We start from the raw sequence: 26226 nt of genomic DNA, 5'->3' as shown, positions 1-26226 counted from the left end.
TTCTCCTCATCTCTGTCCTAAATGATCTACCCCGTATTTTTAAGCTGTGTCCTCTGGTTCGGCACTCACCCATCAGCGGAAACGTGTTTCCTGCCTCCAGAGTGTCTAATCCTTGCATAATCTTATATGTCTCAATCAGATCCCTCTCAGTCTTCTAAACTCAGGTATACAAGCCCAGTCGCTCCAGTCTTTCTGCGTAAGGTAGTCCCGCCATTCCAGGAATTGACCTTGTGAACCTACGCTGCACTCCCTCAATAGCCAGAATGTTTTTCCTCAAATTTAAAAACCAGAACTGCACACAATACTCCAGGTGTGGTCTCACCAGGGCCCTGTACAGGTGCAGAAGAACCTCTTTGCTTCTATACTCAATCCCTCTTGTTATGAAGACCAGCATGCTATTAGCCTTCTTCACTACCTGCTGTACCTGCATGCTTACCTGGTGTACAAGAACACCCAGATCTCTGTGTACTGCCCCTTTACCTAAATTGATTCCATTTAAGTAGTAATCTGCCTTCCTGTTCTTGCCACCAAAGTGGATAACCATACATTTATCCACATCAAACTGCATCTGCCATGCATCTGACCACTCACCTAACCTGTCCAGGTCACCCTGTAATCTCCTAACATCCTCATCACATTTCACCCTGCCACCCAGCTTAGTATTATCAGCAAATTTGCTAATGTTATTACTAATACCATCTTCTATATCATTAATATATATTGTAAAAAGCTGCTGATCCCTGCGGTACCCCACTGGTCACTGCCTGCCATTCCGAAATGGAGCTGTTTATCACTACTCTGTTTCCTGTCAGCCAACCAACTTTCAATCCAAGTTAGTACTTTGCCCCCAATACCATGCGAACTAATTTTGCTCACTAACCTCATATGTGGGACTTTATCAAAAGCTTTCTGAAAGTCCAGGTACACTACATCTACTGGATCTCCCTCGTCCATCTTTAGAATTACATCCTCAAAAAATTCCAGAAGATTAGTCAAGCATGATTTCCCCTTCATAAATCCATGCTGACTCTGATCTATCTTTTTACTACTATCCAGATGTGTCATAATTCCATGCTTTATAATAGACTCCAGCATCTTTCCCACCACTGACGTCAGACTAACTGGTCTATAATTTCCTGCTTTCTCTCTCCCACCTTTCTTAAAAAGTGGTACAACATTAGCCCCCCTCCAATCCGCAGGAACCGATCCCGAATCTATCGAACTCTGGAAAATAATCACCAATGCATCCACAATTTCTTGAGCCACCTCCTTCAGTATCCTGGGATGTAGACCATCAAGCCCCAGGGACTTATCAACCTTCAGACCTAACAGTCTCTCCAACACCAATTCCCTTAAGTTCAGGTCCTTCAGCCACTGTCAACTCAGGGAGATTGCTTGTGTCTTCTTCAGTGAACACAGATCTGAAGTACCAATTCAATTCTTCTGCCATTTCTTTGTTCCCTGTAATATATTCCCTTGTTTCTGTCTTCAAGGGCCCAATTTTAGTCTTAACCTTTTTTTTGCCTTTCACATACCTAAAAAAGCTTTTACAATCCTCCTTTATATTTTTGGCCAGTTTACCTTCGTACCTCATTTTTTTCTCTGTGTATTTCCTTCTTAGTAATCCTCTGTTGTTCTTTAAAACCTTCCCAGTCCTCCGTTTTTCCATTTATCTTTGCTATGTTATACTTTTTCTTTTTTAAACTTTGTATGTTTCTTAACTTCCCTCCTCAGCCACGGCCTCCCATGCCTCTTCCTAGGATCTTTCTTCCTTTTTGGAATGAACTGATCCTGCATCTTCTGCATTTTCCACAGAAATATCTGTCATTGTTCCCCAACTGTCATCCCTGCTAAGGTATTGCATCATTGAACTTTGGCCAGCTCCTCCCTCATAGCTCCATAGTTCCCTTTATTCAACAGAAATATTGTCACTTCCGATTGTACCCTCTCCCTCTCAAATTGCAAATTGAAGCTTATTGTATTATGGTCATTACTTTCCAATGGCTCCTTCACTCCAAGGTCCCTAATCAATTCTGGCTCGTTGCACAGAACAAGTTACAGTGAAATCTTTAATATGTGGGACAGCAACTGAGTGAATGAGTACATCCAGAATTTTAGTGGAAAGTGGGAATTCACTGCACTGTGGGGGTGAAGTGCTTTCAGGTTTACCGGCAGTAAGTACAGTGTGCTGAGTGGGGAGCTGAGTGAAGGGTTTTAAACTGCTCATTTCTTTCAGCCTTCAACATTGTATTTCCACTGCTGTACATCAGAAGGAGTGAATCAGTCACTGTTATCATTAGAAACCTTACGGTTTTCAGTACCGCCGATATTGCATTGTTTCCTGAGCATTTTAAAGTTTACTGACAGCAGCGGGATTTGGGCTGTATTCGCTGGAAACATTAAGCAGACAGATATCACACATACCAGAGCGCAGGGTGGGACTTGTCTTTTGGTGGAAAGTGGAAGGTGGGAGTTCTGCGCGCTGTGATCCGGAACAAACACGACTGCAGTGAATCATTCAATCTCTACAGTGTGGGAGTAGGCCATTCAACCCCTCTGAAAAGCATGCCATCCAGACGCACGCCCACCAGCTCCCTGCCCTGTCGAGTAGTTTCTGCTGGTGAATGAGACTCGGCCATAAAATTAGGGGGAGTAGATTTAAGGTAGAGATGAGGAGGAGCTGTTTTTCTCGGAGAGTGGTTAATCTGTGAAGGGTGAGGGTGGATTGGCCATGCTAAATTGCCCCACATGGTCCAGGGATGTGCAGATTAGGGTGGATTCGCCATGTTAAATTACCCATAGTGCCCAGGTATGTGCAGGTGAGGTCTTTTCGGTGGGTAAATATCGGGCAGGAGGGGAAAGGGTTACCCTTCGGAGGGTCGGTGTGGTCTCATTGGGTAAAAAATGAGGTCTGCAGATGCTGGAGATCACAGCTGCAAATGTGTTGCTGGTCAAAGCACAGCAGGCCCGGCAGCATCTCAGGGATAGAGAATTCGACGTTTCGAGCATTCCTGAGGTGCTTTGACCTGCAACACATTTGCAGCTGTGGTCTCATTGGGCCGGGTGACCTGCTTCTACATTGTGCGGATTCTCTGAAGGGAAAGGATTTTTGCAAACTGTGCGCGGCAGTGCGGGCCGTCAATCCGGAGCAGGCGCAGTGCGGAGCCGCCGTTCGCCCCGCCCCTTCGTCGCGTCACGCCCCCTCGTCTCGTAGGCCGTCGCTCGACACTTGCTCCTCCCACTGTCCCACCGCTGTATCCGCCTCTCGCTCCACCCAGTCGCCCCGCCCCTGACCCAAGGCGTCTCTTCGCCCTGTCGCTCCTCCCCTTCCTGTCTCTCCCTCACCGCCTCGACCCATCGATGACGTCACAACGCGGAAGTGGCTCTGCTCGTTTCAGAGTAAAACCCTTTCGCTGGGCACCTCTTCAGTCTAAGCGGGAGACACTCTGTTCACTGGTAGCAACTGGAGTGAATCCAGGGAAGGAGCAGACTCTGCAAACTCAGGTATGTGTCTTCATTGCCCGGGTGAGGAGGGACGGTAGGATAGCCTGGGGCTGTTTTCCCCAGCCCGCGCCAGAATCTTAGGGGTAACCTTATATACTTTTATAAAATCACGAGGAGCATGGACAGGGTCCTTTCCTTGGGGTGGGGGAGTCCAGAACTAGAGGGTGATTGGTTTAGGGTGAGGGCGGCGGGGAAGGGGGCGTGGAGATTTAAAAGAGACCGAAGGAGGCAACTTTTTCACAAGGTTTGGGCGGGTGTGAATGTGTGTACGGAATGACCTGCCAGAGAAAGTAGTGCAGGCTGGTACAATTACAGCATTTAATAGGCATCTGGCGGGTGAATCAAGACGAACGGTTCATAGGGACAGGGAACACGTGCTGGCAAATGTGACTAGATTAATTTAGGATATCTGGTCAGCACAGAAGAGTTTGACTGAAGTGCCTGTGTCTGTTTCTGTGTGTATATCTCTATGACTCTGGCTTTCCACTAACGTTTGCCACGTCTGTATGTTCTGTTTCTCTCTCTGGTGTCGGTGTTAATACCTTGATGTCTCATTATGCTCCCCTTCCCGGGGACATTAACCATTTCTTGAGGTTGTTCCTCAAGAAGCTGCATTGCAGGTTCATCCTGAATTGGCACACTTTATTTTGCTTTCCAAATCAGACCTGCTCACTCTCAGCATTTTGCCAATGACATGAAAGATATTAACTTTCAGCTGGAGTTTCAGAAAGATAAGTCTTGACGTTTTTGCTTTTCTGCTCCTGTAAGATCCTGAATCAGCACCTTCAGAAGAATTGGTTAAAGTGGAGTGAGAACAGAGGGGGAGAGAGAGAATGGGATGGCGCTTTCAATTTTGTGGAATAATAAAAGAAAAGAATGTTCACCAGAAAGCGGAATTGCTTGTCCTGAATTTCTACCCTGGACTGACAGTGATGACTTTTATATTCTCTTTTTACAGCGTTTGAAGATCTGAAGACAGAAATTTCAAAACCAACTGTAACATCAATTCTCCTCCTCGGATGCTGCCTGATCTGCTGTGCTTTTTTAGTCAGTGCCGTACTTTGTGACAGTAGCTCTCCAGAGTCAGCAGTCCTCAGTTTGGTGTCAATGTCTGACAGTCACTCAATCCATCAGGACCACAACGATTTTTGACTGTAATTCTGTGAGAAGGAGCAAAGCTCTTTGGTTCCTGTTTGAGTACATTTCCCGTATCAGTGGGACTGGATGAGACACCTACTGTTGCAGTGCACTGAGTGTGGAGCGTGTATCAGCTATATCGCCTGTTAAGAGGAAATCACGGTGCGAAGGGGCTCTAAACGCGTTTGTGTGCGGCTGAAGCTTCGGCCATGGAGAAACCTGAGGAATCCCGCCCTGTGGAGAAACCATGGAAGTGTGGTGACTGTGGGAAAGGCTTCCGTGTCCCATCTGCCCTGGAGACTCATCGGGCAGTCACACCAGAGAAAGGCCCTTCAGCTGCCCTGAGTGTGGGAAGGGCTTTACCCAGGCCTCTGCCCTGCGAACTCACCAACGGGTCCACACAGGGGAGAGGCCATTCCCGTGTCCCGAGTGCGGGAAGGCCTTCAGCAATTCCTTCAACCTCCAGACCCATAGGCGACTCCACACTGGTGAGAGGCCGTTTTCTTGCTGTGAGTGCAAGAAGGCATTCAGACATTCCTCTTACCTGATGACCCACTGGCGGGTCCACACGGGGGAGAGGCCCTACAGCTGCCCCGAGTGTGGGAAGGCCTTCAGCAATTCCTCCCACCTGCTGACCCACCAGCGGGTCCACACAGGTGAGAGGCCATTCACCTGCCCCAAGTGTGGGAAGGGATTTAGTCAAGTGAGCAACTTGTGGAAGCACCAGCGTCTCCACACTGGGGAGAAACCCTTCAGCTGCCCCGAGTGCAGGAAGGCCTTCAGCAATTCCACCACTCTGCTGACCCACCGGCGGATCCATATGGGGGAGAGGCCATTCCCCTGCACCGAGTGCGGGAAGGCCTTCAGCAATTCCTCCATCCTGCTGAGACACCAGCGGGTTCACACAGGGGAGTGGCCCTTCAGCTGTCCTGAGTGCAGGAAGGGGTTCAGCGATTCCTCCAATCTTCAGACCCACCAGCGGATTCACACTGGGGAGAAGCCTTTCAGCTGCACAGTGTGTGGGAAGGCCTTCATCCGCTCCTCCCACCTGCGGAGGCACCAACGAGTTCACGTGCCATCGCAGGGTGATTGAAGGAGCAACAACCGAGTGCCATGAGGGACTGGACTATCAACCCAGTTCCGGGAACTCCTGAGTTAGAATCCAGCCCATGGCAGATCACGGAATTGGAATTCGTTCAGAATCTGATAGTGAAACCGTTTTTGGGGTGGGGGGCCCATCTGATTCACACATGCTCTTTTTAGGGAAGGAAACTGCCATTGTGGGAAAGGATTCATTCAGTCATCCAGCTGCATCCTTTACCTAGTCCAGCCTACAGTGACTCCAGACACACAGCTGTGTGGTTAACACTATACTGCTCAGGTAAAAACAATGACTGCAGATGCTGGAAATCAGATTCTGGATTAGTAGTGCTGGAAGAGCACAGTAGTTCAGGTAGCATCCAAAGTGCAGCGAAATCGACGGTTGGGGGAGGTGAGGAATATGCGTGCTTTGACCTTGAGCTGTTTAAAAAGCAGGTACTTTTTCTCCACCTTTTTGCTGGGGGATCTGAAGCTTTAACAAAGTTGGGTCACAATAAAGATTACCTGAACTTACCGCAGGCTCAGACTCTCATTGAAAGCTTTGAGCTCTAAGAGGTTTTTTGTTTTAAAGCTGTTGATTTCTTTCAGCCTTCTGCACTAAGTTTTCAATGTTGTGTATCAGATGGAGCGGTGAATGGATAGCTAGTATCATTAGAAATTGTAAATTTTTCAGCAGTGCAGGTACTGTGTTGTTTCATTGGCATTGTAAAGTTTACTGGCAGCACTAGGAGGTATGGGCTGTGTTCACCAGAAACGATGTGGAGGTGCCAGTATCGGACTGGAGTGGATAAAGTTAAAAATCACATAAGGCCAGATTATAGTCCAACAGGTTTATTCGGAAGCACTAGATTTCAGAGCACCGCTCCTTCCACAGGTAGCTGTGGAGCAGGATCATAAGACACAGATCTTATAGCAAAATTCAGTGTCATGCAACTGATATCTTTGAGTGGGTTGCAGGTTTCGGCTCATTAATATGTAAATCCAAGAACAACATCTAAGTCATGTTCTCGATGACTTACGGTTTTATTTTTTTTAAAAAAAAGTGACATCTCAGCTCACACAATGCATTAAAGTTGTGTGGTTCGAGTCTGTCAGTATCCCAATCTTGAATCAGACTAGTTCTGTTTTTAAAGTAGGAATATATAAAATATTACATGGATTGACTGCGTGTAGATTGTGTGCTTTGTGAGCAAAATTGAAAGTATCTGCAAATGTAATTCTGCCAATAAAAATTCACTCCATAGAATTGTGTGTGTGTGTATGTAAGAGTGTGTGTATGCTTGGTGAAGTGCAAGTGTGATGGAGTATAAGTCTGTGAGTGTGAGAGAGTATGAATAAAAGCAAGGGGTTGCATTTTGCTAAAATGAGGAAGGACAGGACTTGTATAGTTAAAACAGAGACATGGGAGAGTTCATGTACATAATGATGCAACCTGCAAAGAATTGGTAGACTGGATGGTTAAGAAGGCATTTAGCACCATTGCCACCCAGACCCACCCCCTTCGTATTTCTCATAGCTAATCCACCCTACAGTGCATATCCTGAACAATAAGGGTAATTTAGCACGGCCAATCCAGCCCAACCTAATCTAAAAACTACCTTCTCAAGAATGTAATTTAAATGCAAAACATTTCTAAGAAAAATGTCCCTCTGACTCAACATTGGGACCCAGAGAGAATTCACACCTATTGTTAGAAAAGCTCTGCATTTGAATGACTTTCTTGAGAAGGTAATTAAAAACCAGTTCAGGAATTAACATGCCAAAGAGCAGAAACCCATTCTAAAAGATGGAAGATTTAATCTCATAGTTTAATATATCACATCTCCATGACACTGGACTCCTTTGGCTATAAATTCCAGGATCATGATCTCATTCTCCACAACCAACCTGATAAAAGAGCGGTGCTCCAAACGTTAGTGTTTCCAAATAAATCTGTTGGTTTATAACCTGGTGTTGTGAGATTTTTAACTTTGTCCATGGGAAACGTGTTGTGGGACTGGTAACAGTTGTTATTTTTGTGATTTGTTCCTCCTGAAATTTCTCCTCTGCGCAGACATGGGTGAACAGTCTGTTTTTGTGCTTTGTGCGAGATCAGGCTAGCAGCTTTTAAATCCTTATGTTCAGCAGCATAAGAAAACTGTAGGTCAGCAATTGTATTTCGAGAGTGGTACTTCCAGCTCTGGTAGTCCTATTGGGTCACCAGAGAGGGAGGGAGGGAGAGAAAAGTTGTTTTGTTTGTTCTGTCAGTTGAGTTGGTTCTGCACTCAGATGAGACTGGATACTGATTTTAATGGATCGGAATTGAACACTACAATGGAACACCTTAAATTTCAAAAACGTTGAAAGGGCAAATCAAACTGTAACCTTGAAGAGATATGCTTCCATTTCTAACCCTGAGTGATCCAAATGAGACAATTTTACTGATCACTCCATTTCAGAGTGCTGCTTTTTCATCAGGTGGTCGTGGACAATAAGATCATGATCACAGAATTTATAGCCAAAGGAGGCCACGGTCATGGAGATGTCCTTCATTGAACAATTTTAGATTTAATCTATTCATATTTTAGAACGGGCTTCTGTTCTTTGGTACGTTAATCCCAGAATTTGTTTTAAATTACCTTCAAGAATGTCATTTAAATGCAGAGCTTTTCGAACAACAATGTCAGTCTGACTCGATATTGGGACACAGACAGAATTCACACCTATTGTTAGAAAAGCTCTACATTTAAATGACATTCTGAAATGGCTGATCTTTAACATTGTTTCTGAATATATCAATGTAAGTATTCTCATTGTTAAAGTCTGAAAGCATGTTCACTTTTTGGAAAGCGCTGCTGAAATCTTTCTGAAACTTGCATTGAAATGTGTGTAGTTAGGACACAGCCCAAGACAGGCTGTAAAGGATGAATGACCTAATCCTAGTTTTGTGAAATTGATTCTGACTATGTAGAAATAAAGCACAGAAGCAAACCGTTCAGTCCAGGCAACCAAATATCCTAAATTAATCTAGTGACCCATTTGCCAGCATTTGGTCTATATCCCTCTGATTCTTTTCTATTCATGTCTCCAACCAGATGCATTTGTTTCTTCTTCAGCTAATTGAAGCTGGAGAAGCCTGAAATCTTTAAAGAATTTCCTGAATAAGAGTTTTTTTTTTCAAGATTTGGCTCAGTGGTGGATTTTCTGAAGCTTTGCTATTGTAGTTTTCAATTTGCCAAAAAAACTTTCAGTTGTTGTTGTCCAAGGCAGAGTAGATATTCATTTAAGATATAATTGACATGTATACATTCTTTACAATGTTTTTCCATCATTACCAGTGATTGTCTATAATTTGGTACATTGAGCATCATCTTTTTGTGATTCAACAGATTTGATTTGAAGTGAATTCTGCAAGATACTTTTGTATTTTATCTAACTTTGCTTTGTGTTAAAGATTTCCTTTGTGACATTTTAATTAAAACATCTCAATGTATAATAATGAAACAGCTAATTTATTCTAAAATTATTTCAATGAGTTGGTCGATTGCCAACTAATAGCTGCATAACTGTTGTAAATATTGACGCCCAGGAAAGATATTTCCTTTGTAAAGATTTTATAAAATGACTATTTTCATGAAATAAAATTTAGTGTTTTATTAAATGGTTGAAAGTAACTTTGCACTTAATTGTTCCATTTGGGATTAAACATAGATTATTTTTATCGAAATCATATTCACAATTTATGGTGAGTGTATTAACAAACAAATGTTGCCATTTGCCATTGAATTGCCTTAAACACAATTTGAATAAGGGAGACATTGTGAATATTTATTGCGCATTTCTGAAATTCTCTGCCCTGCCATTGTAGTTGGTTAAAGAAGATATTTATCCCTCCTCATAACTTTGAATTTCTTTTGATATTTCATTTGCTATTACTTTTGCCCAAATAACTTCAAATGCCAAAACTTATAAATAGGGCAACGTCTCTTCGAAATGTAGATTCATTTAGATATTACTGCGTCATTTTGCATATTAAGATATTCCTTTGAATGTGCCTCCATCCTTTTGAAATGTAATCTTGTCCATTTCAATCTATTTGCAGAAATAGCCCGTTAAATGTCCATGTCCCTTTAAAATGCAGATTTCCCGCTTCAGGGAGCAGCAGTTGTAGCGCGAGGTGGCTGTTGCTTGGTGACGGTGAGGCTCCCCCGGCCCCGCCCATCCCCCCCGTGCAGACGTCACGCGGGGGTGAAGGCGGTTGGGAGGAGAAGTCGCTCGAGCGGGGAAGCGGCGGCCGTTAGGAAAATGGCGCCGTGCGGCCCCGGGCAGACCCCCGTCACTGGTCACCGCCGCCTTCCTGGCGCAGCTGCTGTGTCACGGCCACACCGGCCGGCTGTACAGCAGGCAGGAGCCGGTGACCATTCTGGAGGCGGATGTTCCTCAGTCATTGAAGGGACAGGACCTGTTGAGAATGGTTAGTGAAGTGTGTGGTAACTAAACCTTATTAACATGGAGATAGTTTGTAATTTGTCAAAGTATACATTTTATTATTTAGAGTGGGAGAGATGTACAGCACAGAAACAGACCCTTCGGTCCAACCCGTCCATGCCAACCAGATATCCTAAATTACTCCAGTCCCACTTGCCAGCACCTGGCTCATATCCCTCTAAACCCTTCCTATACATATACCCATCCAGATACCTTTTAAATGCTTTAATTGTAGCAGCCTCCACCACTTCCTCTGGCAGCTCATTCCATACACACACCACCCTCTGCATGGAAACGTTGCCCCTTAGGTATGTTTTATATCTTTCTGCTCTCACCCTGAACCTAGGCCTTCTAGTGCAGACCTTCACCCCCTACACTAGGGAAAAGACGTAAGAAAGTTGAGCAGCCAGACAAGATGCAAAAGCCACAAAATATCGAGCCAGATGGGGGAAAAAATTGTGGTTTTACCATTTTTTTTCTCCTATTGGTATTTGGACATTTCAAAATCTGTCAATAATACCAGCATCACCACTGAGCATATTGCATACGTTCCTCTGTGTCAACAAGCATTGCACATGTTCCTTGCTTTGGGTGTCACCCTTGTTCAGGACTGGGGGTGGGTGTTGGGAGAGCTGCAGAACAAGGGTGTGCTGGGAGCAGGGTGGTGAATTGGGGATAGGTGGAGACTGGCAGAGGGTACAAACTGGTTGGTCACAGGGAGGAAGGAATCTGGTTGGTGGCAGGGAGGGGTGGGGAAGGGGAAGAACCTGAGAAGGGATTCGAGGAGTGGGGAAGGAGGTTATTTGAAAGTGGAGAACTCGGTGTTGAGTTCTCCAGGCTGTACGCTTCCCAGGTGGAAGATGTTGTGGTGTTCCTCCAATTTGTGGTTTGGTTTGTTGTGGCAATGGAGGTGGCCTAACATGGTTATGTCAGAAAGGGAGTGGGAAGGGGAATTAAAATGGGTGGTGATTGGGAGGTCCGGTCGGCCTCTGCAGACCCAGCTGTGACGCTCGGTGAACCGTTAACCACGTTTACCCTCTGTCTCCCGAAGACCACAATTGGCAAACACATGGCAAATATAGTACCCCAATGTGAAGTTAGAGCCTTTGTGGTGTTTAAAAAAAAGCAAAGAGATGCATTGTTTAAATGGTGACATTGCGATATGGAGAAAGTGAAGACAGCAAATGCTGGAGATCAGAGTCAAAGTGTTGTGCTGGAAATGCTCAGCCAACATTCGATGAGCAGGAGAGTTGACGTTTTGGGCACGGGCCCTTCATCAGGAATGACATGTGGATGTACAAAGGGGCCTCAGCGTCCTTCTACACTAGTCACTGCCTGTTGTCGGGTGCAGCAAGCGGTATATTAGCAAGTGGAATTGAGTTCAGAAGTAGGGATGCCTGCCTGCAGTTAGGGGATCTTTGAATATATTCAAGGTTGAGTTCATCTGATTTTGGAACTACAAAGAGGAGGATGTTTATGGGGGAAGGTGAGAAAATGGCTTTTAAGACCAGTACAGAACAGTTACAGAGGTCATACAGCATAGAAACAGACCCTTCAGTCCAACTAATCCATGCTGACCATCTTCTCAAACTGAACTAGTCATACCTGCCTGTGTTTGGCCCATATCCCTCTGAACCTTTCCTATTCACGTACTTATCCAAATGTCATTTAAATGTTGTTATTGTACCTGCATCCACCACTGTCGGGATGTTCATTCCACACACAAACCACTCTTTTTTTTTTAAAAAAATGCTGCCCCTCAAGTTTAAAAATCTTTCTCCTCTCACCTTCAAAGTTTGCTCTCTAATCTTAAAATCCCCACCATTCACCTTATCTACCCCCTTCATGATTTTATAAATCTCTACGGTTACCCCTCAACCTCCTGTGCTGCAGTGAGAAAAGTCCTAGCCTATCCACCTAGATGTAGGTAGATTAATATTCAGTTATGTACTGGACTTTGGTGGAAAGTGGGAATTCATTTCCACTGTAGGGATGAAACCCTACCCTATTCAAACATTTCTCCTGGTGGATGAGACCAGGCCACATAATTTGGAGGATTGGATTTCGGACAGAGATGAGGAGGAACTATTTTTCCTGGATAGTAGTCAATCTATGGAATTCTCTGCCCAAGAAAGCAGTAGAGATCGCCTCATTAAGTATATTGAAGACACAGTTGGTTAGGTTTTTGCATGGTAGGTTAATTAAGGATAGTTGGGATAATGCAGGGAGGAGGAGCTGAGATGATAGATTGTTTTACCCATTATCTTAATGAATGGCGGAGCAGGCTGGATGGGCCAAATGGCCTACTCCTGCTTCTATTACTATGAAACTATAACCCTGCATTTCCCATGGCTAACCCACCTCACCTGCACATCCCTGGACATGGGCAATTTAGCCTGGTCAATCCAAATCAAGGCTGGTGAGCAATGTAGTGATGTGGGAAATTAACATCAGATAATGATAGAAAGGGACAAGGAGAGTAAATATACCAGCAATCAAAACTGGATTCTGAAGATCACAAAAATGGAAACAAAAAGTGGTGTGTCTGCATGTGTGCTGCACTGTAACAAAAGTAAATGAATTGTCTGCACACATTGAAGAGAATAATTATGATCTGAGACTCCTTACAGAAACATGGCTTCAGGATGAAAAGAATTGGATCCTGAATATCGAAGGGGTAGTCAAATGGGAAGCTAGGTAAAGGTAGAGGGTTGCCAATGCTAATCAAAGCACTGACCACAGGGTAGTCTGGTGTCCGCTCTGATTCCAGGTTCTCATTTCTCTGTCCTCTGATCTCTCTGTTCCCACAGAATAAGATGTCAGTCTGTTCTCAGCTCTACTGGATTTCTGCTGAAGCTTTGATCCCCACCCCCTCTTTTTACACCTTCCGGAACAATACAATATTCAGTCAGTCAATCAAAGCCCAATGCACACAATCTCCCAGTCTCTCAACCAACCAGGTACAAAAGTGTAGTCCTAGCTGGGAATCAAAGAAGAAAAATGAAACAACAGGAGAAATAAATAGGTGCTAGTGCTTAATGTCTGTTCATTAGGAAGCAAACCAGAAATAGGGCTCTCCCAGGATTCTGATTGTGCCCAACTTGAGGATTCTTTCTCCCTTACATCTAACTGTTAGTACCCAGCTATGATTTACAATATTTACACCAGAAATGAAGTATCTTATGAAATAGAGGTGGACACGTACAGCACAGAAGTAGACTTCCTCTCTCTCACGCGTGTATACACACAAGTCCATGGGGGTGAATTTTTATTTGTAGATACATTCTATTTTGCTTCAAAATGTACAATCTGCAGACAGTCAATACATATAATATTTTGTAAATTTGACTTTGGAAATAGAACCAGTTTGGTTCAAAGTTTGGACTCTGATCTCACACATTTAATGCATTGTCTGAGCTGCGATGTCATCTTTTGTTATAAAACCTTAAATTATGTTGAGAAGTGCCTTCCAGGAAGTTGGAGATTTACATATTAATGAAGCCTGCAACCCATTTGAATAGATGAGACTTAACAATCCAGGTTAGGGGGATCCAAGATGGCGGCGACCCAGCAAGACTGGGTCCACAGTGCTCTACCCAAAACTTGGGAAAAGTGGGCTATCCACCCCCACCACACTCACTAAACCATTTATAATAGTTGTTAACCTTAAATAGTTACCTATTAGTACATTTAAATAGTCTAATACTAGCTGGAAAATGAGTAAAGGGAAGGGAACAGGTGGCTCTAAGAAAGCAGGGACCCCTCCCCCACCCTCTCCCTCTTCAGCTGCAACAAAGGTGTCTTCAGCTACTTCAGGAGATTTACCAATGAAGATGAGCTTTGAGGAGATGTTTGCCAGGTGGGAGGCGAAGATTGATGCTTTTATCGATGAGTCTCGGCAGAGCAGAGAAGCACTATCAGCCGAGCTGCAGAAGCAGGGCAGAGACATTCAGGAATTGGAGTGCCGAGTCAGAGAGGTGGAGTCGAAGGCCGCAGCTTCAGAGACTGGGATAAAATCAACAGCCGATCACATCCGTTTTCTCGAGAATCGAGTCCAGAACCTAGAAAACCACATTGATGACCTCGAAAATCGATGTCGTAGAAAAAATATTCGGTTGTTGGGCCTTCCCGAGCAGGAAGAGGGAGGCCAGCTGACAGCATTCTTAGAGCATTGGCTGCCACAACTTTTAAATCTGCAGGCTGGATCAGGCCAGGTAAGGGTAGAATGGGCCTACCGGGTCACAGTACGTGGGCCCGGCTCAACCCAGCGCCCACGCCCGGTCCTGTTCCAGCTGCAGAGCTATAGGGAGAGGCAGATGCTCCTGGAAGCCTCAAGAAATCTGGGAAAAGATCCCCAAGCTATGACCCACAAAGGATCCAGGATCATGCTGTTCCAGGACTTCTCCCCAGCTTTAGTCCGAAAGAGGAAGGCATTCGATGAGGCGAAGAAGCGTTTAAGGGACTTAAATATCCAGTACTCCTTACGATATCCAGCGACGCTACGCCTTAGCCACAAAGGATCCATATATAACTTCGGATCACCGGAGAAGGCTAAGGAATTCTTGGACTCTCTTAAATAAGCTGTAAGAGATTGTGGACGCTGGTCTGCCTTTCCCATTATTTTGGTTTACTTCCCTTCATCTTTTCTTATCTTTCCCCCTATGTGTGTATGTATATATATATGTTGGGGCGTTTGGTTAATGTTGATGGGGGGAGGTGGTTACCTTATTCTATTTTACTTCTGTTTTTAGGAGCGGGGTTGTTTTTCTTTCCCCTGTTATTTTGTGGTATTATATTTAAGTATTACGTGTTGAGATTGTAATCTTATAGTTATATATGGTATTAATATTCCCAAATATATTTAGATGTGGGTGTGGGTGGGGGTGGGGTGTTCACTGTTAACTCTAGCTTTATATTATATTTGAATTCTCCTCATTTTATTGAGGAACACCTGGGTCAAGGGTGGGGCACTGGTTGGAAGAGGGTAAGATGGACTGTGGGAGAGGAAGTGACGCTCCCTGGGAACAAGGGAGTAAATCTCCAATTCGGAATGTTTTATATTTTTTATACTTAGAAAGAGTTTTTTGTTATATTGTTTTGAGTGTATCAGAGAATCTTTACTTTTGTAAATCTTGTATGCTCCATGCTCGGGATGTTCTAGATAGGGTTTCCCCTCCCGAGGGGTCTCGGATCTGTCCAGATGATTATGGCTGAACAGTCGGTTAAGTGGTGCACCTGGAATGTCAGGGGGAGTAATTCGCCAGTTAAAAGGAAGAAAATATTATCAAACCTTAAGAAGGAGAGAGTTGATATAGCTCTCCTACAGGAGACACACCTGTCGGATAAAGAACACTTAAATTTACGACAGGGCGGATTTGATCAGGCCTTTTTTTCCTCTTTTAATTCAAAAAGCAGGGGAGTCGTTATCCTTGTCCGGAAGAACTTCCCTTTGAAAATTCTAAATCAGATAAAAGACGAATCTGGACGATATATTTTGATTAAAGCCCTCATAAATGGAGAGGAATATGGGATCTTAAATGTATACTGCCCCCCGGCACACCCCTTTAAATTCATAACGGAAGCTTTTTCAAAACTGATGGCCTTTGGTGCCCGTCATACAATTATAGGGGGAGACTTTAATTGTATTATGGATCCGGAAATAGACAGGATTCCCAAGAGTGCCGCTGGAGTATCTCCCAGATCTAGACAACTGGCGGACCTGAATAAAGAATTAGGATTGGTAGATGTATGGAGATGTCTCCATCCACAGGGTAGAGATTTTTCTTTCTACTCTAATCCACATAAATGTCACACAAGAATTGATATGTTTTTTGCCCCATCGATTTTTCTAAACTCTATAGCAACCTGTAAAATAGGTACTATAGCAATCTCTGACCATGCCGCTGTATACATGGAAACTAAGCTAAAGAACAATGGGACATCTGCTCGGCATTGGCGTATGGACCCCTTCCTGATAAAAGATAGCAAATTTTTAAAGTACTTCTCCCAAGAACTTAAAACTTTTTTAGAAATTAATACTGGTACGGCTAGCAATCCGTCAATGATGTGGGAGACCATCAAAGCTTATGCACGAGGTTTGATCATCTCCTATTCAGCGACCCAGAGGAAAATGAAGGGAGAGCAACAGCGTCTGCTCGAAGCTCGCCTAAAAGCAGCCGAAACAGCATACGCTGATAGACCTTCTATCACAAAATTGCAGAGGATTACAGCTCTTAGGACAGCTTTAAACACCGTGCTTACTCAAACGGCTAAAAGGGAAATATTATTTGCGAAACAAAGATTATATGAATATGGCGACAAACCGGGTAGATACTTAGCATTTCTTGCAAAGAAAAAGAAAGCCCCTCAAACTATTCCGACCATCAAGGAAAGTACAGGTACCCTGACTCATGATCATAAAAAGATCAATGCGACCTTTAAAGAATTTTATTCTGAACTATATAGATCGCAGGATTGTGAAGATAGGATTAGGAGGATGCAGTCATTTTTAAAAAATTTGACCTTCCCGGGCCTGACTCCGGAACAGGTGTCGGCCCTAAATACCCCTTTAACAGTCCAAGAAATACTTGAGGCAATTAGGCAACTTCAGAGCGGAAAAGCACCGGGCCCGGATGGTTTTCAAGCTGAATTCTATAAAGAATTTACAGGAATATTGGTTGACCCACTTATGGATATGTATAATTTTGCGCATAGTCAGGTCTGTCTCCCGCCCACGCTGAAAGAAGCAAATATTTCTCTTATCCTCAAAAAAGGAAAAGACCCAGAAGATTGTGCATCTTACAGACCAATATCCTTACTAAATGTAGACTTTAAAATTCTCTCAAAAATGTTAGCACTAAGACTAGAAAGGGTACTGCCATATATTATAAAGGAGGACCAGACGGGATTTATTAAGGGCCGCAGATCATCCAATAATATCAGAAGGGTCTTGAATATGATCCAAGCCTGTCATCAGGGAAAGATACCAGGAGTAGTAATTTCATTGGATGCGGAAAAGGCATTTGATAGGGTTGAATGGTCATATTTATTTTACACATTGGAAAGGTTTGGCGTTGGACAGGTGTTTACCAAATGGGTTTCAACATTGTATAATGACCCCAAAGCAGCTGTTATTACTAATGGGTTAAGATCGGATGGCTTCAGTGTGGGTAGGGGCTGCCGTCAAGGATGTCCTCTCTCACCATTGTTGTTTACACTGATAATCGAACCATTAGCAGAAGCCATCCGGACTGATCCTAATATAATGGCCCTGAGGATTGGTACAGGTAAACACAAAATTACCCTCTATGCAGATGACGTTCTCTTATTCCTCAGTAATCCTTTAATGTCAGTGCCTCGTCTAATTCAAGTTATTAATACATTTAGTGCATTCTCAGGCTATAAAATTAATTTTTCAAAATCGGAAGCCATGCCAATGGGTGGTCTGGCTATGATACCCCACTTAATGGACGGATCCCCTTTTCCCTTCCGTTGGTCCCTGGAGGGCTTCTTATATTTAGGTATTTTTATCACGCCAGTATTTGATCAGCTGTATAGGGCTAATTTTGTACAATTAATGGAAAGGATAAGGCAGGACCTCCAGCGATGGAGAGACCTTCCGATTTCCTGGCTAGCGAGAATAGCATTAATTAAAATGAATGTTCTGCCCCGTCTCTTATATCCTATGAGAATGCTCCCGCTGATGCAGCCAAGGCTAGCCCTACGTAAATTATATGGCTGGTTGGGCTCCTTTATTTGGAACCATAGACGGCCCCTTATTAAGCTGGAGAAGCTACAGCTTCCACAGGCAAGGGGAGGACTGGACTTCCCAGACTTTAGGAAATATCAGTTAAGCTCCCTACTAAGTTACATAGCTGATTGGGTTTCATCTGATCCACAATCAATTTGGCTGGATATCGAAGCCTCCCAAGTAAAATACCCACTTATTAACCTTTTATTTTCAGATAAGAGGAAAATCATTACAGACCACTGTAAAAATCCCATAATATTAAACACAATTAAGGCCTGGAATATAATGCGGCAAAATAAGGGTAACTCACATAAAACATCCCCCCATGCACCAATAGTAGGCGCATGGGGATTCCAACCGGGGATTACAGATGCCACCTTTAAACTCTGGAGATCCAGGGGCATCTCATGCTTAGGGGACCTATTTAAAGATGGGATCCTGATGTCCTTTGAGCAGCTGCGTCTGAAATTCGGAATACCTAATGGGGATCTCTTTCGATACTTCCAAGTTCGAGATTATATACAGAGGAAGACTACATTAATAGATAGTCTTTATAAATCAGACAGAGAACGTAATGTCTTACGACCAGCGGGGGCATCCTCCGTTAGTACTATATACCATTTGCTACATGATGGAGTCTCAGGAGACATGGATGACCTGCTTAAAACATGGGAGCAGGACTTGGGGCTAGAAATCTCTGAGGATATGTGGAATGACATTTGGGAAAATGCTAGAAGAATTGCTATCTGTAACAGAACTCAGGCTATCCAACTAAAGATACTTCATAGGGCCCATATAGCTCCGGCTCGACTGGCAAAATTTAAGGCAGGAGCATCTCCAATGTGTCCTAAATGCAAAATAGAGGTGGGTACTCTTGTACATTGTCTGTGGACTTGTCAGAAAATCCGCAGATACTGGACTAAAGTGGCAAATACCTTGACAGAAATTTTAGGAACGGAAATTAGGGTGGACCCTGTATCTCTCCTTTTGGGCTTTTCGAACCTCTCATCTCTGGATATGCATGGGAAAAGACTATTTTCTATTCTCTCTTTCTGTGCAAGGAAAAATATTTTGGTGAACTGGGTGGCTGAGGGCCCCCCTGGACTTTCAAATTGGCACAGATTAATTATGGAATATATCCCCCTTGACTTCCTCACAAATATGGTGCACCGAAAGACTGAATTATTTTATAAAATATGGCAGCCCTTTTTGAATTATATAAATGCAGATATTTCGGCTATCCTAACAAGGGCTTTTATTTAGTGAAGATTTCAGACCGGGCTGCTCCGGGGCCCCTTGGGAGAGGAATCCTGCGCGAATACGGGTTTTATTATATTTGATGTTTATACATTCCGAGCATGTAAGAGACTTAGGTATACACTCTGGTTAGTTATAGGTTAGATTAGTAGAAAGTTGAGTTTTTTTTTCTTTCTTTTTTCGTTTTTTTTTCTTTTTTTGTTTTCTTTCTTTTTTCTTTGTTAAATTATGACTATTGTATATATGATTTAATTGTACATCAATGTTTGTATTCGAGAGTTTTGTTTATTTTTGTAAATTTGCAAAAATGTTACATTTCAATAAAAATATCTACAAAAAAAAAACAATCCAGGTTAGTTCAAAACATCATTTCAGTGGCAGGACACTGCAATGTTTTTCCACAAATTCTGTCCCTTATGATCTTATTCTTCACAACCACCTGATGAAAGAGTTTCATACCGAAAGCCAGTGCTTCCAAATAACTTGATGTTATGTGATTTTTAACTTTGTCCAGGTTAGGGTGGATTGGCCATGCTCAAATTACCCATAGTGCCCAGGGATGTCCAGGTTAGGTGCATTAGTCAGGGTGAATGTAGAGAAATGGGGGTAGGGGAGTTACTTTCTGGAGGGTCGGGTAGACTCGTTGGGTCCAGTAACCTGCTTCCACACTGTGGGGATTCTCTGAAGAGAAGAGATTTCTGCAAACTATGCAGGGCAGCACAGGTGTCTCCATGTGTGCTTGCTTGGTGAAGTGAGTGTTATGGAGTATCAGTCTGTGCGAGGGTGAGTATTGGGCATGTGTGTGTGTCAGAGAGTATGTGCATAAGAGAGGTGTGGATAAAAGCCAGGGGTTGCATTTTGCTCAAACAAGGAAGGGCAAGAGGGTCTGCAGAGGCTGACCAGATGTCCCAGTCACCACTCATTTCTTTCAACCTCTAGCACTAAGTTTCCAATGTTGTGTATCAGAAGGAGCAGAAAATGAATAGCTAGTATCGTTAGAAACTGTTGAATTTTTCATCTCTGCAGCTGCTGCATTATTTCATCAGCATTGTAAAGTTTACTGGCAGCAGTGCAAGGTGTGGGCTGTATTCACGAGAAAAAGAGTTAAAAACCATACAACAGCAGTTTATAGTCCAACAGGTTTATTTGGAAGGACTAGCTTTTGGAGTACTGCTCTTTCATATGGTAGCTGTGGAGCAGGATCATAGGACAGAATTTGTAGCAAAAGATTACAGTGTCATGCAACTGAAATGGTATATTGAACAATCTAGATTGCTGTTACATCTTTCACCTTTTAGAATGGGTTGCAGGTTTAGGTTCATTAATATGTAAATCCCAGAACTATTTTTAAGTCACATTCTCGACATAACTTAAGGTGACATTTCGGCTCAGACAATGTATTAAAGTTGAGGTCGGAAACCATCTGTATGCCAATCTCAAGTCAGACTGGTTCTATTTCCAAAGTAGGAATTTACAAAATATTGCGTGGATTGACTGCCTGCAGACTTTGTGCATTTTTAAGCAAAATTGAATGTATCAGCAAATATAATTCTGCAAGGTAGAATGGTGGTGGAGGGTTGCTTTTCAGACTAGAGGCCTGTGACCAGTGGTGTGCCACAAGGATCAATGCTGGATCTACTACTTTCATCATTTATATAAATGATTTGCATGTGAACATAGGAGGTATTAGTTAGCAAGTTTGCAGATGACACCAAAATTGGAGATGTAACAGACAGCTAATAAGTATAACAGGATCGTGAACAGATGGGCCAATGGGCTGAGGATAGGCAGATGGAGTTTATTTTGGATAAATGCAAGGTGCTGGATTTTGGAAAAGCAGGACTTAGACACTTAACGGTAAGGTCCGAGGGAGTGTTGCTGAACAAAGAGACCTTTGAGTGCAGATTCATAATTCATTGAAAGTGGAGTCGCAGGTAGATAGAATAGTGAAGGTGGCATTTGGTATGCTTTCCTTTTTTTGGTCAGTGCACTGAGCATTGCTTAGGCCACTGTTGAAATATTGCATGCAATTCTGGTCTCCTTCCTATCCCAAGGATGTTGTGAAACTTGTAAATCTTTTCTGAACCCTTTCAAGGATGTTGCCAGAGTTGGAGGGGTTGAGCTATTGGGAGAGGCTGAATAGGCTGGGACTGTTTTCCTTGGAGGGTCAGAGGCTGAGAGGTGACCTTATTGAGGTTTATAAAATTATGAGGGGCATTGATAGGGTAAATAGACAAAGTATTTTCCTTGGAGTCGGGGAGTCCAGAACTATAGGGCATAGGTGTATGATGAGAGGGGAAAAATATAAAACGGACCTAAGGAGCAACGTTTTTCACACAGGGTGGTGTGTGTATGGAATGAGCTGCTGGAGGAAGTGGTTGAGGCTGGTATAAAAGGCATCTGGATGGGTTTATGAATAGGAACGGTTTAGAGGGATATGGGCCAAGTGCTGGCAAATGGGACCAGATTAGATTAGGATATCTAGTTGGCATGGACAAGTTGGACCGAAGGGTCTGTTTCCATGCTGTACATCTCTCTGACTCTGACTCTAAATGCAAATTCACCCCATAGACTTGTGTATGTGTGTGCATGTGAGTTTGTGTGTATGTGTGTGTGTGTGCGCACGCGCGCACATAAGAGTGCATATTTGTGTATGTGCATGTGTGGTAAAGTGAGTGTGTGATGGAAGTATAAGCCTGTGAGAGGGTGAGGGTGTCAGGGAGGGGGTGAATGTGTGTGTCTGAGAGGGGTATGGATAAAAGCAAGGGGTTACATCTTGGTAAAACCAACAAAACTTGTACAAGTAATGGTAGGGCCCTGGGTCTTGTTGTAGAACAGAGAGACCTGGGGGGGGTCAGTACGTAGTTCTTTGAAAGTTACATCACTGGTAGACAGGGTGGTTAAGAAGGCGCTTAGCACATTTGCTTTCATTGTTCACATCACTGAGTAACGGAGTTAGGAAGTCATGAAGTTATCCAGGATGTTGCTCTTAGAGTATCGACTAAAGTCTTGGTCACCCCGTCATAGGAAGGATACTATTGGAGAGGATTTGGAAAAGATTTACCAGAATGTTGCCAAGGCTGGAGGGGTTGAGTTATAAGGAGAGGCTGGGATTTTGTTTTTTAACTGGAGCAAAGGAGTCGAGGGTTGAGCTTATATAGATTTATAAATTCAAAAGGGGTGTAGGTAAGGTGAATTGCAAAGATCTCTTCCTTAGCGTGGGAGTGATCAAAACTAGGGGGTGTATTTTTTTTTAAACGTGAGAGAAGCGAGATTTAAAAGGAACCCGAGTGCAACCTTTTTAGAGAGGATGGTTTGTGAGTGAATGAACTTCCAAAGGAAGTAGTAGGTGCAGGTACAGTTACTGCACGTAAAAGACATTTGGATAGGTACATTAATGAAAAGGTTTAAGTAGATATGGGCCAAAAGGAGGCTATTTAGTTTGGGAATTCTGATCAATGTGGATGAGTTGGACTGAAGGGTCTGCTTCTGTGCTGTATGACTCTATGACACAAAGAACCAGAAGTGATCTTCTTGAAACCAGCAAAATTCAGAAAGGGGCTTGACAGGGTAGATGCAGATAAAATGCTCCTTTGGTGGTGTCATAGAATCCGTACAGTGTGGGAGCAGACCATTTAGCCCATTTAGTCCATGCTGACACTCCGAAGAGCATCCCACACCCCCACCCTCCTCCATGCATTTCCCATGGCAAATCCATCCTACACATCCCTCTACACTGTGGGACAATTTGGCATAGCCAATCCCCCTAATCCGCACATACCTGGACACTTTTGGTAATTTATCATGTCCAATCCAACCCAGGAGCTTGCTTAAAATGATTCAAGTGTGTCAACAGCAATCATTTCAAGGGTTGTTGGTTTCCTTGGATGTAGAGAAGGGATTTGACTGGGTGGAGTGGCCATTTCCTTTTTTTTAATACCCTGGAGTGGTTTAGTCGAGGTGAAATTTTTCTAGATGGGTAACAGTCCTTTACAGTGGTCCTTTATCAGTGATTCTCACCAATGGTGTAAGGTCCAGTAATTTTAGCATGGTCCTGCCACAAGCCTCTTATGTATTGGAGAGCTATGGCAGGAGTACTAGAGAGGATCTTGGGGACCAGAGGTAAGGTTGACTTGGTCTCTCTCCTCCTGGGGTTGACAAACCTATCTTCCCTAGATGTGCATGGGTGAAAGTTTTTAATATCCTCACTTTTTGTGCAAGGAAGAATATTCTGATGTGCTGGGTGTCTGCGAAACCCCCTCCCCTGGTGTCTGTCAGGGTGGCACAAGTTAATTATGGAACACATTGCTTTGGACATTCTCACAAATATGGTGCACCAAAAACAGAATTTTTAAAAGACATGGCAGTCCTTTTTGAATTACCTGGAAGCAGATTTGTCTGCCATTTTAATTAAGGCCTTTGTGTAGCCGTGTCGGTTTGGTATACTGAACTCTATGCCCTGACAGGAAGAATTTCAAACAAGTGTTCGGGTAATAATTGATGTTCTTGAAGATTGAAAGCTAAGGTCTTATTGCACTGAGCATATTATTTATTGATCTGTAGTGAGTATAATTTTGATATGTTTTGTGGAGTAGTATAGTAGTTGGTTTACTGTTGTTATTGTTGTTAGAATGTTATTTTCATATTTTATAGCTTTATAATTTTGAAAAAGGTTGCAATAAAAGTATTTTTAAAATGTCTAATGCTTTGTGCCTGTGACCTTGTTCTCAGTCATGGACAGATTCCCTATCACCACCAAGCCCCATGAATCAATATCTAATTAAGGAAACTACAAACATCCAGATAAGTAGAGAAACAGCAGCTGTATTTAAGAGGCAGAAGATGAGGTGTTCTTCTGTCAGGCGTCAGGTGGTTAGAGTTTGGCGGTGGAGGAGAGAGAGTTAAAGTGATTGGCCACAGAACAGTGGAGTCATTTAGTTTCAGCATCCCAGAGCTGGTCTCTAAAATGTTCTGCAAGTTGGCCTCCATTCTCCACAATGTAGAGGAGACCAGGTAGAGAACTGGGCACATAAATGAATCTTAGAAATAAGTTGTATAAATCTTAATCTGCCAGAGTTATTTTCTGAAAAAGCTTCATTAAATTGGGTAACTGCATGAAACAGTTTGTTGGTCAGACTTGAATCATCACCCTCAAATGAGAGAATGCCATTGATAGCAGTGAACAGCTCTTTTTGTTAAAAAGCACAAGTTGTTGATTTATTTCCACAACTTACTGGTATTCACACCTGCACAGTCAATGTCAAACTCTGACATCAGAAATGAAATATCATTAATTTTGTCTTACAATAATACAACAAACAAATTAATAGCACACAGTGGATAGAAAGTCTGATTAATGTGAAATAAAATTTGATCAAAAGAATGTAAAATTGAGATGAGAGATAACAGATGGGGGAAGGGCAGAAGGTAAGAAATGCAGCATCATAGAAGGTGTTCCTCCAGGGAGTGTATTTTACCAACTACAACTGCTCAATATAAACAAACACTCTGACATGATCCTCCGGTTTTAATGTAAACCATACCCCCATACAGTAGGTACCATTTAAATAAGTTAATAGATACAAGCCTTGAGTAAATCCAGCCTCCAGCCGGACCCCCCGCTTCTTGGAGCTCGGACCTTCCTCCAGCTCCGGGGGGCTGTTGAGCTCCTGGGCTCCGGCCGCCGCCGAAGAAGCCGCGGGCGCCGGCTCTCTCTCCTCCACCGCCGACAGTTTTAATTTGTTTTCCCGTTCACCCGGTAACCGTCACCTCTTGTTTGAAAAGTTCCGACTTTAATGTGAAATGTATTTTAAAGGTATTTTCTGAGGTAAACGATGCCTGTCTGCCCCCCTCCCTCCGTCAGAAACCGCAGCCTCGCGCCGCCATCTTTGTTTTTGTTCTCCTTTCCGTCTCCTTCAGTGACGCGCGTCATCCGCGCCTCCTCCAATCAGAGCGCACCTTACTCCATCTGACCAATAGCGGCCGCGTTTGCGTCTCGTGTTGTCCCACCCTCTGCAATATCTCTCTCCGATTGGTCGGTACGGACCACAAGCTTTGGGATTGGTGGGGAATGTCACAAGCGGCTCAGACAAACCGAGAGAAACTAAACATATGGACATGGCAAATGTTCGTGGCAAGCCAGAGTCAGATTTACAGCACAGAACAGCCCCTTCGGGCCATCCAGATATCCTAGCCTAATCTAGTCCCATTTGCCAGCACTTACCCGTATCCCTCTAAACCTTTCCAGATGCCTTTTAAATGTCATAGCTGAATCAACAACCACCACTTCCTCTGGCAGCTCATTCCTTCCACACACCAATCTCTGCATGAAAAGGTTACTCCTCAAGACCCTTTCAAATCTTGCCCTCCTCCACTCTAAACCTTTTGCCCTTTGGTTCTGGACTCTCTCACCCAGGGAAATGTCCTTGTCTATTTACCCTATCCATGCCTCTCATGATTTTATTAATGACTCTCAGTCACCCCTCAGCCTCTGGTGCACAAGGAAAAACAGCCCAGCCCATTCAGCTCAAACCCTGACAACATCGTTTTAAATGTGTTCTGAACCCTTTCAAGTTTCACAACATCATTCTGATAGGAGCGAGACCAGAATTACACACAATATTCCAAGTGGTCTACCCAATGTCCTATCAGCCACAACATAACTTCCCAACTCTTATCCTCAGTCAGAGGATTGGGAAAGTTTTCAAAACCCACAAAGGACAACCAGGAAAGAATGCAGGGACAAACCAAATTTGAGGGTCAGCTTGGAAACATCAATGAGAAAATGGCGCACTGGGTTTATTGCTTCCTGTTCTTCTCGAGTACGTATACGTATTTCTCTTCTGCCCATCGCAGCTCCTCTGTGCTGCAATGTGTGGTGGCTTGTTGAATTAATCTCCTGATGCAGCTTCGTTTGTGGGTGTTGGGATGATTGCTTCTGTAGTTACATATTTGGTCCGTGTGTATTGTTTCCTGTAGACGCTAGTTTGAAGTTCCCCTTAACTGTTCGC

At 43.5% G+C, this 26226-nt stretch overlaps 1 protein-coding gene and 1 pseudogene across 1 annotated transcript in view; both read left to right on the top strand.

Moving 5' to 3' along the window:
• LOC132807768 (zinc finger protein 239-like) overlaps positions 1–26226 on the top strand; it is a 184087-nt gene that overhangs the window by 55964 nt on the left and 101897 nt on the right. The window lies entirely within an intron of this gene.
• LOC132807767 (gastrula zinc finger protein XlCGF7.1-like) lies at positions 3424–6726 on the top strand (annotated as a pseudogene).

Source organism: Hemiscyllium ocellatum (genome assembly GCF_020745735.1).
Source record: "Hemiscyllium ocellatum isolate sHemOce1 chromosome 27 unlocalized genomic scaffold, sHemOce1.pat.X.cur. SUPER_27_unloc_23, whole genome shotgun sequence".
NCBI classification, from domain to species: Eukaryota; Metazoa; Chordata; class Chondrichthyes; order Orectolobiformes; family Hemiscylliidae; genus Hemiscyllium; species Hemiscyllium ocellatum.
This window is presented reverse-complemented; position numbering and strand designations above follow the sequence as displayed.